Source organism: Pleurodeles waltl, chromosome 1_1, assembly GCF_031143425.1.
Source record: "Pleurodeles waltl isolate 20211129_DDA chromosome 1_1, aPleWal1.hap1.20221129, whole genome shotgun sequence".
NCBI lineage: Eukaryota > Metazoa > Chordata > Amphibia > Caudata > Salamandridae > Pleurodeles > Pleurodeles waltl.
In genome coordinates this window covers 77181785-77198672 of record NC_090436.1, presented here as the reverse complement: position 1 = coordinate 77198672, position 16888 = coordinate 77181785, and the positions used below count along the sequence as shown (strand labels likewise).

At 49.3% G+C, this 16888-nt stretch overlaps 1 protein-coding gene across 1 annotated transcript in view; it reads right to left on the bottom strand.

Moving 5' to 3' along the window:
* Positions 1–16888, bottom strand: part of ARID3C (AT-rich interaction domain 3C) — a 318060-nt gene that overhangs the window by 117707 nt on the left and 183465 nt on the right. The gene's annotated exons all lie outside the window — the stretch shown is intronic.

Below are 16888 nucleotides of genomic sequence, written 5' to 3'. Positions count from 1 at the left end.
AGAACATCTGTGCGCTGTCTGACTTCTGAAAGGTCCTTTCATGCTTAGTTCTTATTCACTTCCACTGCTTCTGAATTGGCTTCTTGGTGTATTAGACTTGGAGGTTCCTTAAGGACGTCCACGTCTACCTGCAGAGAAGGAACCTCTCTGGGAGGTCCCTTCCTCCATCGGAAGGCCGAAAGTAGGTCAGGATCCAAGAAAGTCTCCTCCCTCAGCTGGCCTACATTGTCTCGTAGCCTGCTTGTTCTGCGTTTTGCAAGGGAAGGGTGGTCATCTTGTTTGATATCCAACCCTCAAGGGTTCTGGAAGGAAAATACTTTGAGCTGCAATGGCAGAACCACTAGCACAAAAACATTCTCAGGAATATGGCCAAGGGGGAAACCAAATTTAAGCATGGACTTTGTTTACGTCAGTAACCGCAGGAGCAATGATGGAACTTTACACAATTTAAAGGGCCAGCAAAAAGGTGACACAGACAGCCGTTCCACCTCAAGGTGCGTGGTAGCACCTTTTCAAATTTAGTTAGACGGGGGGTCTCCAACTTATACTTAAATAAACATAAGGCGATTTGCTTTTTCACAGGGGCATGCAGATACATGACGACAAACATTTTCCCAGGTCATAGGGACCTAGGGGTCATTCAGCACTTTGGAAGTGAGGTTGCATGTGTGCAGTGTCACCCAGGATACTGAGTAATTGGTCTAAGAAAGTTAGGCTTCAACATCAGCTCTGACTCTTCTACGAATCTTGATTGATCCATCAAAGCCTAGCACAGAAGCTTGAGTCAACAAATATTAATTTCTATTCACAGTTATTGCTTGAAAGAATTAACATCTTACAATGATAGTACAGTAAAAGTGAGTCTAACTCTGACCCTCTAAAATCTATTGCAAAACAAAACAATTAGAGAAGAGCCCTCATCCGTGGTTTGCATTCAGTTCAACGTGGGTCAGAGAGGCAGGGTCTGGGGGTGGGGAAGGACTTTCACCCCCTCACTTAGGGCCAGATGTACGAAAGGATTTTACCCATTCTGTGTCTATGGGGAAAAGCTTTCGTACATATGGCCCTAAGTGAGCTGTCATGAAGAAACATTGGAGAGGCGGGGCCCGGAAATAAGGTGGTCTCTCTAAGCCTGGCCAAAAATCTAAAAGGCTTCTGAAGCCTTAGTGAACTCCAGAATGGACTTCACAAGTGCAGAGCCTGCTCATAGGAGCTGAAACCCACTCTCAGTAGTGGTTTCCAGCTCACCTGGTGCCCATCATGTAATATCAGCTCGACACAATTGAACTGTGTGAAGAGAGCCAATTTTGTGTGACAGACGGTGGAACCTATGGGTTGACAGATCTGTGCAGGAGAACCTCAGGGCGGGGCGCAAAGACCTGAGAAGTTTGTTCATGCTGTAAACTGACAGTGGGAGGGAGCAACCAAACGATGTCAAGTGAACTGAGGTGACACTTTGCAAGGTTAATGTCAGGTAATACACTGGAAGGAATAACTTGAGTTGACTTTCTCACATTGCACAGATTTTATGTAGTTCAGTTTACATCAAGTTCTTAGCCTCTAAGTGCTGTACTGTCAGGTAATTGTGAGGCAACACTAAGGCGACACTTAAAGCGCACAACGTGAGATGACCTAATTATGCTATAAAAACCCAGTTTTGTGTAGCAAAGTACCATTTTCTTGTCCTCTCGACTCTGTGTTGTAAGATAATTGTGATGTAACAATGATGTGCCACTGAGATGACACTTATATAGTGCCACTGAAGTTAGATCGTCAGGTGACATTGTTATGTTACATTACACATTTTTGTTTAGCAGTGTTCGTCAATTGCTTGGTCTCCTGGCCCTGTACTTTGAGGTAACACAGAGGTAACACTTGAGAGGGACACCGGGAGTTGACAATGAGGTGCCATTGGGAAGGGATAATGTGAGGGAGCTCAGTACTGTCACTTACACAGTTTTGTAGGATGCTGTGCAAGCAAGTTTCTTGGACTATTAGTGCTGTACTGTGAGGGGACAGTGTAGAGAAAGCTCATAGGAAAGCCACGTTATGAGATTACGATCAGGGATTCTGTGACAGCAAGTATGTGAAGACCTCTAGGTCGCTCTACATGAGAGAGTAGCAACTGCCTGCTGCACTAGAAGAACCCTTAACTAGAGATGTCCTCTTTGAGACCCTAAGCATTGTACTGGTCATCATGGAGACACAGAGTATCATCTCTGGTACTCATGGAAACCCCCCCGAGCATCATCTCTGGTCCTCATGGAGATCCCTGAGCATGAGTCCTCTCTGGTACTAATGGAGACCCCTGAGCATCATCTCTGGTTCTCATGGAGACCCCTGAGCATCATCTCTGGTCCTAATGGAGACCCCTGAGCATCAGCTCTGGTCCACATGAGACCTCCGAGCATCCTATCTGGTACTCATGGAAACCCCCCCCCCGAGCATCATCTCTGGTCCTCATGGAGATCCCTGAGCATGAGTCCTCTCTGGTACTAATGGAGACCCCTGAGCATCATCTCTGGTTCTCATGGAGACCCCTGAGCATCATCTCTGGTCCTAATGGAGACCCCTGAGCATCAGCTCTGGTCCACATGAGACCTCCGAGCATCCTATCTGGTACTCATGGAAACCCCCCCGAGCATCATCTCTGGCCCTCATGGAGATCCCTGAGCATGAGTCCTCTCTGGTACTAATGGAGACCCCTGAGCATCATCTCTGGTTCTCATGGAGACCCCTGAGCATCATCTCTGGTCCTAATGGAGACCCCTGAGCATCAGCTCTGGTCCTCATGAGACCCCGGAGCATCCTATCTGGTCCTCATGGAGACCTCCGAGCATCATATCTGGTCCTCCTGGAGACCCCTAGCATCATCTCTAGTCCTCATGGAGACCCCCGAGCATATTCTCTGGACTCCATAGAGACCACTTAGCATTGTGTTGTGATTAACAATACAAACTGAAAGTACTGAACTGGCCACTCCAGTCCACACCTTCCTGCCTTTCAAACGAGGGCTCCTGAGCATCATCTCTGGTGCTCATGGAGACCTCGCCTCTGGTCCTCGTGGAAACCCCTGAGTGTCATCTCTGGTCCTCATGTAGACCCCTGAGCATCGTCTCTGGCCCTCATGGAGATCCCTGAGAATCGTACAGGTCCTCATGGAGACCCCTGAGCATCGTCTGGTCCTCATGGAGACCCCGCGAGTGTCATCTCTGATCCTCAAGGAGACCTCAAAGCATCATCTCTGGTCCTCATAGAGACCACTGAGCATCATCTCTGGTCCTCACGGACACCCCTGAGCATCATCTCTGGACCTTATGGAGACCCCTGAGCATCGTACTGTAACATAAACGGGACACCCCTGTCCACACTGTCCCTCTAGCCATTCAAACAAGGCTACACATCTTTTTTTTTGGATGGGGTGGGGGGGCGGGAGTCTGTCTTCAGATTCCTGCCCCCTCTACACATTACTGGCTCCCACAACGAGCCAGTCCAGCAGCAGCGCGCATGTATTATCCGGACTCGGATTTCCAACGTGGAGGATGGAGGGCCGCACGTTCCCTCACGCATACAAAGGCGGGCCTGTCCCCAAAAATCCCCAAAGAGAGTCCTATTTCAGATTCCTCCAGTCTGCACCAGCGGGGAGCTGGAACCCCGTTTTCTTTCCTGTTGGCCCCACTCAGAGGGTCACTCGAGGTGATGCCTGGGGAGTGCTCGAGGGGGCCGCGCAGAAGGCGGGCTACCTTGTGGTGCCGTAAATCCAGGCCGCGGAGGCAGGCGGGCCTCTTTCGGCCTCGGCACCACCGGCTATTTCAAAATATAATCCCCACAAAACCAGCGCACAGTCGACAGGACTCCGCTCTGTGAGGGAAGGGGGGTCAAGAGAGGCCCCCACGCTTGCTGCAACACACGTCCAGCATTATTTCCATGGAAAAGCAAAAGCTCCTCTGTCAACGACCAGATTAGTGAACTTTCCAAACTGGAACCAATAAAATTAAATCGCCCCTCTGTGGGTTCCATTGCATGTTTGAGGTGAGTCGATTACCGTGGATAACTGCATTTAATATGCACTGAATAAACTACCGAGCCTGTAGAATATCGAGTTGTTTTGAGCAACAACCACTGGCAATCTCTTAGGAGGTGTACAGACGCTGCAAGCATTTTCTGTGCAGTATTAAAAGTGGGCAGACGAACAAACACAACCACATGTATGCACTCAAACACCTCACTGGAAACATACCCGCCACCAGATACATACTTCACACAACACACATCACACCTACACGCCACACTGACGTACCTGCACAAAGACACACACACTAAAATCCAACACAAACCCGCATAACACAAACACCCAGGCAGACCACAAACGCACACATTCCACTCACACTGCTAGCAGCTAAGAGCTGGAACAACCTGCCCATGCACCTCAGACAAAGCCCATCCCTCACCATCCTCAGGAAGAACCTCAAGACATGGCTCTTCGAATGAGGCCCAGACCCACCACCAGCGCCTTGAGACCCTCACAGGTGAGTAGCTGCACTTTATAAAAACTGACTGATAATGCGAGTAGGAAAAGGAGCACAACAAGGGGCACAAATGACTTGTCGATGGATGGCTAGAATAGAGAAAGTGGGCCCTGAAAGCTCCCTTGGGCCCCACATACACCTAGGATTCACTAGCGCTGCTGCAGGAGTCACATATGCCAACAGCGTACCTACCACCACGAATGGAGTTCTCTGTTGGGTGCGTACCTTAGATTGTTGAAGCCGACAGCCCCTGCCCACCTGCTTACATCACAGCATGCCCAGAATAACACACTGGAGCCCCAGTGATCCTTTTGCAGAGGCCGTGGTGAGTAGCTCCTTGAAGTGGCAGTGTTCTCTACCCTACCTTTAAAAACAAGCAAGAACAACAATTCTTTTGGAAAGTCAAAATTTATTTTGATTTCCTGGTAATGGAAAGAGTTTATAGCTGAGTTGAAGGTCCGTGTCACAGGCGACACTGTCTTTTTGGAGTGTAATGTGGCTGGCAGAAGCAGGAAGACACCTTGTTGCGTGTCATTCCTTCCGTGAGGGTCACATTGCTTCTGCAAGGGACCCATTTCTTGTGTGAGGATCCCTTTGCTTCAAGGGAAGTTCCCATTGCTTGTGTGAGGGTCATATTGCAGAGCGGCGGGGGGGGGTTCCCATTGCTTGTGTGAAGGTCCTATTGCAAAGGGGTGGGGGGGTGGGGGGTTCCCATTGCTTGTGTGAAGGCCCTATTGCATCTATGAGGTTCTCATTCTTTCTGTGAGGGTCCCATTGATTCTGTGAGGGTTCTACTTTTTGTTGAGGTTTCCACTGCTTGTAAAGGGAGCCCTTTGCTTCTGCAGGAATCCCTTTGCTTGTGTAAGGGTATGATTGCTTGTATGAGGCTCCAATGCTCCTGTGAGGGTTCCCTATTGCTTCTTTCAGGATCATTGCTTCTACGAGGGTCTCACTGATTGACGTTTCCATATGGTGTGTGACTGCAGTGACTGTGGGTGAGTCCCTTGCTTGTGTAAATGTCCTATTGCATCTATGAGGTCCCCCTTGCTTCACTGAGGGTTCCATTGCTTCTGTGAGGGTTCCATTGCTTCTGTGAGGGTTCCATTGCTTCACTGAGGGTTCCATTGCCTCTGTGAGGGTTCGATTTCTTTTTGAGGGTCCGATTGCTTCAATGAGGGACCCATTGCTTCTGCGGTAATTCCAACGCTTTTGTAAAGGTACAAATGCTTGAGTGAGGACCCAATTGTTTCTGTGAGGGTTCTTTGCGTCTGTTAGGGTTCTTTGCTTTTATAAGGGTCCTTTCCTTCAATGAGGGTCTATCCTTGTGTGATGGTTTCATTGCTTGTGCGAGGGGTTCAATTTCTATTGCCAATTAAACCTGTATATTCTGTATTTCACACCAGAGGGAAGTTTGTCCTCACATTACACCAATAAGGTGGACAATTAACAAAAAACAACTTAGTGTGTATGAAGCAGCAAAATATATAGCGACACAGCTTCTACCGCGAATGACTACGACACCTCTCAAACTGGTCACAGGGCCCTTTTTTATAGCAATAAAAGTGCGCTGTCATGCCTTATAAACGAGTAAAATTTGCAAAACAAGCAAAGCAAAAACACAAATATATTCCTAAAATATGATCTGTAACAACCGTTTCTTTCTGAAAAATGCTGTTAGCCCGATAAAAAGATCTGAAATCAACTGTTTGCAAGGAAGCAACTCAAGAACCCCGCGAGCAACTAAAATCCGACAAAATCATGTTATCTTCTTCACTCTCCCTTGTGTCTTCCCTGTCCTCTAACTGGAGCGCTTCGAAACAAATAAAGGGCAGTGGTGGCGTAAGCACTACACATGCAACCAACATGATATGACGTCCTCACCACACACCCTCAATGTAACACCATGTTATCGACTGCAATCAACCGACGTAGACATTTTTCCAACATAGGTACAACGATAGCGGAGTGGGTAGAGCGCCTGCTGCAGAGATCAGTGTATATTTTGCAAGTTCGCAACTTGTTAATTACACCCCCTGACAACAAGGTGATAACTGTTCATTGGAGGTCACTGAAGCTTCACACCTGTACAATCACTCAGTTAATGTACGACAAGCGCCGCGGAGGCGCAGAGAGGGCCTGTAGCCTAAGGAGGCGCTAGGACTGGAATTGTTATTGAGATGTTGGCAAGGCCTCTTCGCCGCCTGTCAAGATGTCACGGATCTGAGGCCTGGATGGGCGGTCCGTGGCTGCGGGAGCGTGCGGCACCGAGGGCCGGTGGGAAGGATGCCACGTTCCTGGCTCCATGTGCGGAGCCTGATGGCCCGTGGCATGTGCCCCCAGGCCTCGGGGAGGGGCCTGCTGCACCCCCAGGCTGGCCCCAGAGAGTGAGGCAGGAAAACAACACGGCGCGGACGGGGAAGCCCTTCTGCTGACTAAAGATGCCAAGAAGCACCGCGTTCACTCCAAGAGGCGCTGTGCCAGCCGGGAAAGAGTTCCGAGGCCTCCCCGAGCCATCACCGCAAATCGAGCACTAATTTACATTCATAGCATGTTGTATTGTTCCAAACGGCCATAAAAACTGCTAACAGGTGTTTGGTGTCACTGGACTTTTCAAGGCTTTTTTATGCACTCGGAAACAAGCCAAATACACATAATTTCATTACACATTGTCCGGTGGTAAAGTGTCGCGCAACACGTCACGCCGAGTAAGGCTATTCTGATAGTGAATTATTAGTGTATGGCGTAAAGCACCTTCTCAAACGTAACTGAAATCGTGGCAACGTAGTAAGCCTTTGGTAACGAAGGGGAGGGAGCATCTATAATGAAATATTCACACAGAAGACAAACAAGCAAACCATCACCTTAACTTGTTTTGTTTACTAAAGGGCGACCAGAATCACTCTCAACATCTCACGCCGCACTCACATCACATCACACCCGAAGGAGCTTCATGGCTCCCCATTCATAAACTAGCACAATTTAAATGCCTTACCCACACGTCCAAGGCACTCCGTAACACTGGTCCAGCATACCTCAACAAACCTTCCAGACACCTCCACTCGTGCTTAATTTGTACATAAAAACTTGCCGGTGCCCAAAGCCCTCCTGTCAAACATGCATCTGCTGCATTTAAATGTGCGAATACGGAATACTGAGGCAGCGTAATCCTGAAGCCATCTTGGGCCTCTTCAATCCATTTACAGCCACTCCCTGCCCCTTCAGCTCATTCTAGCAGCTTTCTACCTTCGTGACACTTTTTCGTTTTTCTCTTCCTCTGTCTTTTGCATGTCTCTTTTGCTCGCAGCAAATGCTTGAGGCAGAAGAACAAGCGCAGGCCCTCAAAAATAAGTGTTGGTGCTCCGCACCGGAAACAACAAGCACAAATTAAGCACTGGTCTGGACTCTTACTTGCTAACATCCCACGCATACGGAAAACCAGATCTGGAAGTTTAGCCTTCTTCTACATTGCTCCCAAAGCGTGGATCGACCTTCTGCAATACATAAGATCCTCACTTCTTGAATACCGCAAGAAGCTGAAGGCCTGGCTTTTCAAGTCGTCCCATTAGGCCCTAGGTTAGGCTAACTAACAACTACTCAGCGCCAGGATACCCTCCTAGTGCGCTCTACAAATCTGCATAACAAAACAAAACAAAACATCCTGAGCCTGGCACGACTGGATGCTGTATAGACTGAGAATAAACACCAGCACTGGCAAAGCAAATCTGCCTCACTTCACCAAGGCTTGCTGATCGTCGTACTCTGCTAATGACTTAGGGGGTCATTCTGACCCTGGCGGCCGGTGGCCGCCAGGGCCACCGACCACGGGAGCACCGCCAACAGGCTGGCGGTGCTCCCACGAGCATTCTGACCGCGGCGGTTCAGCCGCGGTCAGAAGCGGAAAGTCGGCGGTCTCCCGCCGACTTTCCGCTGCTCGGGGGAATCCTCCATGGCTGCGGAGCGCGCTCCGCAGCCATGGGGATTCTGACACCCTCTACCGCCATCCTGTTCCTGGCGGGTCTCCCGCCAGGAACAGGATGGCGGTAGGGGGTGCCGCGGGGCCCCTGGGGGCCCCTGCAGTGCCCATGCCCAGGGCATGGGCACTGCAGGGGCCCCCGTAAGAGGGCCCCGCAAAGTATTTCAGTGTCTGCCATGCAGACACTGAAATACGCGACGGGTGCAACTTCACCCGTCGCACCCCTGCAACTACGCCGGCTCAATTCTGAGCCGGCGTCCTCGTTGCAGGGGCATTTCCTCTGGGCCGGCGGGCGCTCTTTTGGAGAGCGCCCGCCGGCCCAGAGGAAATGTTAGAATGGCCGCCGCGGTATTGTGACCGCGGTGCGGTCATTTGGCGGCGGAACCTTGGCGGACGGCCTCCGCCGTCCGCCAAGGTTAGAATCAGGCCCTTAGTCAGTATTGGATGCCTATGCACAGCTATTGGCGTTAACCAGCCAAACTGAACGTGTATTTGTTAGTTCACAAAGGCCGTTACTTTGCAGTACGCAAAGTGGCATGAGACAATGTGGAAGGCACATTAAAATCTTTGTCTATACTTTCGATATGACTGCTGTTAAACATAGCACTTCTAAGGAAATTTTCCTGAAAGTTTTTGCTTTTTTCTCCAAGTCTTTGCTGACTCCCAGGGCGTGATGTTAGGACTATGGGCACTTGTCCACAGTATGGCAGTGGGAAAGTGCGCATGCCCATCCTACCTATTTTAGGAAGGGGCCTTATGGACTTGGTTGAGGTGCTGTGTCTAGGAGGACCCTGTAAAAAAGGTACCTCATATACCCTGGACAGGTACAGCCCTGGCTACTAAGGGTATGTTGCCCTGTGTGTGCCAGCCCCTAGAAGACCCTGTCAACCAAGTCTTATGCCCAACTGGATGGGCCTGTGGCAGCGCTAGTGAGCATGCACTCAGGATGGCAGTCCCTATGCGGAGGCCAACCCTGAGCCGGCCTTACACTCCCATGGAGGGCCCAGAAGAGAGGGCATATGGTAGGCATATGGCAGGGCAGGTATACAACTATGTACGCTGCCACAGTCGGGGAGATCACCATGTGGGTGCCCCCTATCTAGAGGGGTTGGCTGCACCCATGGGGACGGGCCAGTCCTCTAGTAGTGGCCTGGGACCAAGGGCATTGTCCCCCTGTATGTGGAGGGTGGACGTGAGTGCGCCTGTTCTCTACTAAGTGAGAGGCATCGCAAACCAACATGTGCGGGTACAGCCATGGCAGGTCCCGGGTTGTGCACTTGTACCAGAGGGCCCTTAGAGGTGCTGGGCCTGGCCCAACATGCCAGGGGGTGCCCATCTACACAATGGTGGTGTCATGTATATTAAGCCTGGCCTAGCTGGCCTCTCCGTGCCCATTGGTGTTCATATATATGCTAAGCTTGGCAAAGCTGGCCTCTAGCTGCCTACCTGCACCAAAGGTGTCATACGTATAGTGAGTCTTGCACAACTTGCCAGTGTGTGCACACTTGCACATAGGTGTTGCCATGTGTAGATGGAGACTACCATCACTAGCCCTTGTGTGCATACTGGCACACAGGTGGTTTCCCATATAGATATTGGATCAGGCATCACTTGCCAGGGTGTGTACACTTGAACGGTATTCTGATATAGGAACTAAGCCCGAAAGCACAGGACTGCCACTTGTAGTGGCTTTATCCTGAGGTGTCCAACCTGCCTCTGCAGGCTTGTGTGTGCACCAGGGTACAAGTGTTCAGGGAGTGTGGAATGCCCATGCATGTTCGCACTGCCACTGAGAGCTGCTCTGCCCATAAGGTAATATGGGAAAAAGAGTCTTATTAGGGCCGGCTGCAGTAGTGGATTGTAGGGGAGCAGCCTCATGATGTAACACTGGTCCAGCATACCTCAACAAACCTTCCAGACACCTCCACTCGTCTGGACCAGTGCTTATCAGTATCACAGGATTCAGAATGACAAACCCCTTCTGGTGGAAAAGGTGGTTTTGTCATTGATGCCCTAGAAATGCAACATGCAGGAAGTGGGCATTTATAGGTTCTGAACTGGTTCTGTTGTCTTATCAATTAGGCTTCATTCCACGGGTCATGGGGGAAGAGCACATTTGTTCATTCCCCAGGTGACAACTATAAAACGTGGGCATCCAGAACGACAGATCCCTGCCATTTGGGGACTGGATAGATAGGTTGGGGAGGAGGTTTTTGAAACTTGGTCCCTCTGAGCCAGAGCATGGCCCACTAAAGATAAAGATCTACATTCCATTGCCTCAGGGCGGACAGGGGTGACATTTAGGGGACACATCTGTGGTTCAAAGAAAAAAACTCTTTGAACCACCCGAGCTTCAAAGGCAGACTTTAGTATAATTAGGGGTACTACCCGTCAGCATTGGAGAGTTGCATATATGGCGACGCATGACTAGTACTGCTGGACTGCGTGGTGTGCATTGCCAGAGTAGTCTGTTGTGCACAGGAGGATAACTATCCGAGGAAGGGATCCACGGACCCTATATGTATTGTGGTTGGCCTGGTTCATCTGCCTGCTGCTGTGTAGTAACCCAAAGTGTGCTCTCAGAGAGCAGGTTGGCCGGCCCCCTGTTCTCTGTCGAGGTCTCAGGGACATCAAAGACCTCCTGCTAGGGACTTACATCGTCTGCCGGTATCATTTGAAAAGCAGTGCCCTCTCCTGCGCCTCCATCATATGCTGAGCTTCACCTGGCAACAGCGGCATGAGTGTGGACTAAGGAGTGTGCCTGGAGACCGGAACTGCCTAGTGTGGAGCTTGGCAAGTACTGCTGCACTTCAGGTGAGTGGCCGTTCATCACGGAGACCACTGCACGCCAAACCATCTTGTGGTGTGAATGGGATCACATTGTCCTGGACCCCGCGTGGCCAGCGGTTGTCAAGTGCATCATATTTCTCTTGTGTGACCCTCAGCTGTACGTACATTGATTGCTGTGTCCCTTTCATAGATGGCGACCCTCTGAGGTGGGGGTGCCACAGGAGTTGTGCTGTACTCTGTGTGGCATGGTTGAACTTGCGTCGAAGTGTGTGACCGAGGAGTCTAGTGTGACTAAAGTCATAGAGTACCAGACAATGTGCTTCATTTCAGGGAGGTACGGAAACAAAGTTCCTTGTGTGACCGGATTGTCTTGACTGACAATTCATTGAGTGCTGGACGATGTGCCTCATTCCAGTGGGGCGCAAGATTTACATTCTCCGTGGGAGCATCCGGGATTGTCTGGTGTGGTTCAAGTCATGGGGAACCAGACTAGTGCCTCTTTCCGAGGAGGCACCACATTTGGGAATGGTCTTTGGAGTGATTGTAGGGTCGGGGTCATCAGGCCCCTGATGTTGGACCACATTTTTGTGGAGGTACGGCACCGAGCACTTTTCACGTGGGTTTGTAACCATCTGGTGTAATTCAAGTCTTCGTGCACCAGGCTAGGACCTGCTTGTACAGGTGGTGCGGACCTAGTAACTCTTCGTGTGTAACCTGAACTGTCAAGGGTGACTCAAGTCAACACACCCCAATGGTGCAACCCCATTCGGGAGGAGCTGAAAATGGTAACTATTTTGTAACATTGGATTGTCTGACTACGCTAGGCACAGTGGTGGCTAGCAGGCACCCCCAGTGACCCTTCCCCTGTGTGTTGCAGACATCTGAGCGAACCTCCAACTGGAAGCCCAAACGTCCTTGTTAACTGTTGCTAGATCCGCTGTTGTCCAGCCCTCCTCTTCCCCCACCTTGCCCCCGGGATCCTGTAAAGTGTGACTTTGGCCACAAGCGGCCTAGTATCCAGGGGAAGGTTGACTAAATCTTTGGTTCGTGGTTGGTGGGTGGAGGGAGTTTTGGGACTCTGGGTGCCTACAGACAGAAGCATGCACTAGCCGGATATTAGGGCACCCCCATTAAGGTGCCGGGAGTGAGTGCGTACAAGTATGTGTGCGTGCACATGATGACTGATATCTGTGCCTGTGTGCACGAGCCGACTGATACCCGTGGCACCACATGGCATTACAGAGTGGATGTGCGGGAGTGAGAGCGGGTGAATGCAAGGGCAGCACCATGGTGTTGCTGTTCACAATCTTCTGCCAGTAAATCCCTGAGGTTGGTATTATGATTTACTAGTGTGGCCTTGGCCACAGTGCTATGTCAAAGTGTTCCAGACCTTGTATGCACTTATCGCTGCTAACACTGGGAACCAGGGTGCAATCTGAATTTATGTGTTACATTGAAGTTGGTGAACTTTAGGGTGGGTCTTGAGCTGACAACGTTTGGCATTGCATGAGGATGTGGGGAGGGAAAGTATTGTTTTCTCACTTGTCACACTGTCATTGGTGTTACACACAGTTGGGCCTAATATTGTGAATCCTAGTGCTAAAAGTGACTTATGCCTAGGTTTACAGGATAGTCATGCTGTGTCGACAATGTATGTGTTGAATACAATTTTTATATACCTACATGACGTGTGAAGTCTCATTGTGCCGCTCAGTGTGTTTGTGGTGGGGGTGCTGTGCAATTGCTTTACACATAGCCTCTATGATAAGCCTGCCTACTCTGTGCCAAGCTACCCAAGGGTGAGCGCAGGTTATACAACAAGCGTAATCAACCACCCCTGACTGGAGTGACAGGCTCTGCCTGGCTACGGCCTTGCCTCAGCCAACCAGAACGTGCTGCCTCCACCAGCTGACATACTATGTGAAGAAATGTGCTGGCCTTCTTGAAAGTATGAAACATTATTTTTTATACTTTCTTATCGTTCGCCATGTTGTGTCAAGTCATGTGACAGCCAACATGAAAGTATAACAAATACACTATCAAGATGGCTGGTTGCAGCTATAGCTCTGGTCATTGCCTGCACATTTTAGAAAACCATCTGCCAAGACGAGCCAAGAAGAGTGGCCAGCATGGAGTGGACGATGGGTGGCTGGAGAGGGCCAGGGGAGGGAGAGGAAGACAGAGGGAGGTTAGAGAGTGGCAAGGATAGACAGTGAGTGCATGACACTGAGCCATGGTAGTGCTTGGTGTTGCACACTAGAAGGGAAGGTGGGAAGATTGAGATGGGGCAGGCGAAGCTGGATGAGCGAGGGAAGAGCAGAAGCATGCCCTATATACAGACACAGCCAGAGGAAAGAGCACAAGAAACACCCCATTGAGGGCTAACTAAGACATTAAATAAGAGCATGAGGCAGAAAAGAAAGCCATCCAATCATGAGCAAGGGCTGACCCAGAGCCCCCTCTATTTAACACAACAATGTGTTTGACAGAAAGCTAAAGGTGTCAATAGCGAGGTTGCAAAAACAAAACATTCTGGTGCATTCAATTAACCAGAAGTATGGTGGTAATATTAAAAATATAGGTATGAAAGAGGAAGTTGTACAATGCGTTCATTTCTTTAGGTATACTGTTTGAATTTAAATGGCACACGTTGGAGTCAGGTGGAGATATTGGTTTTGCAAAAGGAAGAGCTGAGTTTAAATATAGTTCATAAATAGTCCATACATTAAGAAAAAGCAAATAAAGAGCACAGATATTCAGGTGCAACAGATTAAGTAAGATATCATCAGACACCTTCACCCGCTTGCCACTGCTGGGGACTCCAAAGCCCAGGAGCCTGCTCGCCCAGGAGGATAGACCAGCATTTTTGAAGCGCTCTTAAGCGCCAACCAAATTCGTGGCACAGGATGCCTTCACCCGCTTGCCGCTACTGGGGACTCCAACGCCCAGGAGCCTGCTCGCCCAGGAGGATAGGCCAGCATTTTTGAAGCGCTCTTAAGCGCCAACCAAATTCGTGGCACAGGATGCTTTCACCCACATGCCGCTGCTGGGGACTCCAACTCATCCAGGAAGAGGGCCCAGCATTTTTTAAGCACTCTTAAGCGCCAGCCTAGTTTGTTGCGCGGGATGCGGTCACGCACTTGCCACTGGTGGGGACCCCAACACCCAGGAGTCTGCTGGCCCAGGAGCAGCGGCCAGCATTTTTGAAGAGCCAACCGAGCCTGTGGCGCAGAACGCTTTCACCCGCTTGCCACTGCTTGATGTTGCTGGGGACTCCAAACCCCAGGAGCCTGCTCGACCAGGTGGAGGGGCCTGAATTTTTGAAGCACTCTTAAGTGCTAACCGAGACTGCAGCACGGGATGCGCCCGGGCGATTACCTGGGACAAGATCAGTTCCATCTTCACCAGTCATCGACCGGACGAGGCTGGGCCACCCCTCTGACTTCCCTTGTACAGGTACTGCCAGTTTTTGATTATTTTACCTCAAATTTTTTGCACTTCCAGCATCTGTGTTGTTAATTTCTCTGAATATGGGAAAATGGAAGCCACCTGTTGATACTCCAAAGCCTCATACCAATACCTCCATGGCTGGTCTTTTGGAACGTGCCGTGGGAGTGCTTGATAATGAAATGAAACTGGCTAAACATCAGCTTTCCCTTCCTGCTCTTTCTTCATCTCCTCTGGTGCCTCACATAGAGAAATTACCCCTTGGTTGGGTTCGGGACTGGTGACCCTGTCTCCGTCTGTCCAGGGATCGGGTAACTTACCGCATGTCCTTTCCGCGTCTGTTGCTGGAGTTCCACCGTGGACTTGAGGCGTTCCTGTATTCTTGGACTCTGACGCTCAGGTGGCCTATACAGCAAGTAGTGGTGCAGGAGGGAAAAGGAAGAGGGGGATACCTGCAGGGAATCAAAACGTCCCCAAGTAACAACCACCAAGACGAAGGAGACGCATGTTAATGGTAAAGCCACTTTGGAAGCCTTATTGAATGCTCTTTTTGACAAACCTATTTAGCTATTGACAGCAAATTGGAATTGCAACACGTGACCGTTTGGTGGCAATTGAATCTGAATTAAATGGAATGAAATGGTTCAAGTAGGTGAGACTACAAGGACTACACCCTTGATGACTGTGTGACTGCAGGCCAGGCCCGCCTCCACCGTTCCCTACTTGGCCATAACAAGCCCCCAATTAAGGGATTTTTATTGATATGACACGCTGGTTTTACTTTATTGCTGCATGAGTATACCTTCTGGCGAGGATGACACTATTTCTCTACTTTAAAATTGCCTTCTGAAAAAAGTTCTCCCCAACTTTAGACTCAGTTGGATAATCTATGGTTGTGCATGATATATACACAAGGTAATTGGTATATATGACTTATTTTTCCTGCACAAGTTTTATTCAGACATAGGTGCCTTTGAAAGGGGATTACACATAGACTAATGGTGAAATGGATGCCTCTTCACTCACTATCTACAATAAGACATTAGTGAAATGTGAATACTTGCACACAGAGGGCGAACACGTTTCTCAACAGCCTTTGTCTCGATCTGCTTGTTTTGGTCCTGATGAAAGCCACATGACCCAGTTGGGCGGGGTTGGCTGAAACATGTACATCCTGAGCAAAAATATGATGTAAGGGATCATTGTTTCACTTTTGGTTTTTAACCATGCCCTAATTCCTGCCCAAACTAATAACATAGATTTGGGGATAGAGGTAATTTTAACTGTAGGGATCACAGATCCCACTAAGTCTCACACTTAGAAGTGCTTCCTCCTTTAAGTGGTTGAGCCCACCCTGACACCTTAGGTGTTGGGTGAGACGATCTGATGATGACGCATGCCACTAGCGGGTACTATTGGCTGAGGATCTTTTAAACATATTTAAAACTTTTTTTTTTAGACTTAAATCTATACTGGGTTCCATTCCCTTATGAAAATTGACCCTTGATGGAAGTCAAGTGGATGTATCCACAATTACGCCTTACTCCCCCATTGTATGAAAATTAGTACCTGGAATAGTGACCTGGAAGCACGAGGTTAAGATACTGAAAACGGAAATGAATTTGTGATATCAAAGAGCCCTGAATCATAAAAATAAAGCCGAAGAAACAAAAACCCAATGTCTTGCTTTGTTCTGGAATGTATGGTGTGAATGTGACAACTTAACTTTTTCGTCACTGTCACCAAGTTGCTTAAACCACCACATACCAGTGCACCACATCAATCACAGCAACCCAACAATCCACTTTTCATTAAGCCGATAAACAACTCACCAATCATGAAATCAAGGAACGAACCAGCCTACTCACTGAGCACCAGACTGAAAAACAAGCATTGTCAAAGCCAATAAATCTTGCCTGCAATGTGTTTTGCCACGCGTGACTGCTAATCAGCATTACTAAAAGTTAATGGCGTGGAGTGTCGTAGAGTAGAGTGGTGGAGTACAGTGGATTTGTCTGTCGTTCAGTTTTGCAGTGTGGAGTACGTGTCATAAAGTGGAGTAGGGGGAGTAGAGTGTCGTAGAGTTGAGAACAGAGGAGTAGAGTTCAGTGCGTGCAGTGTAGTGGAGTGGAGTATGGTGGAATAAGGT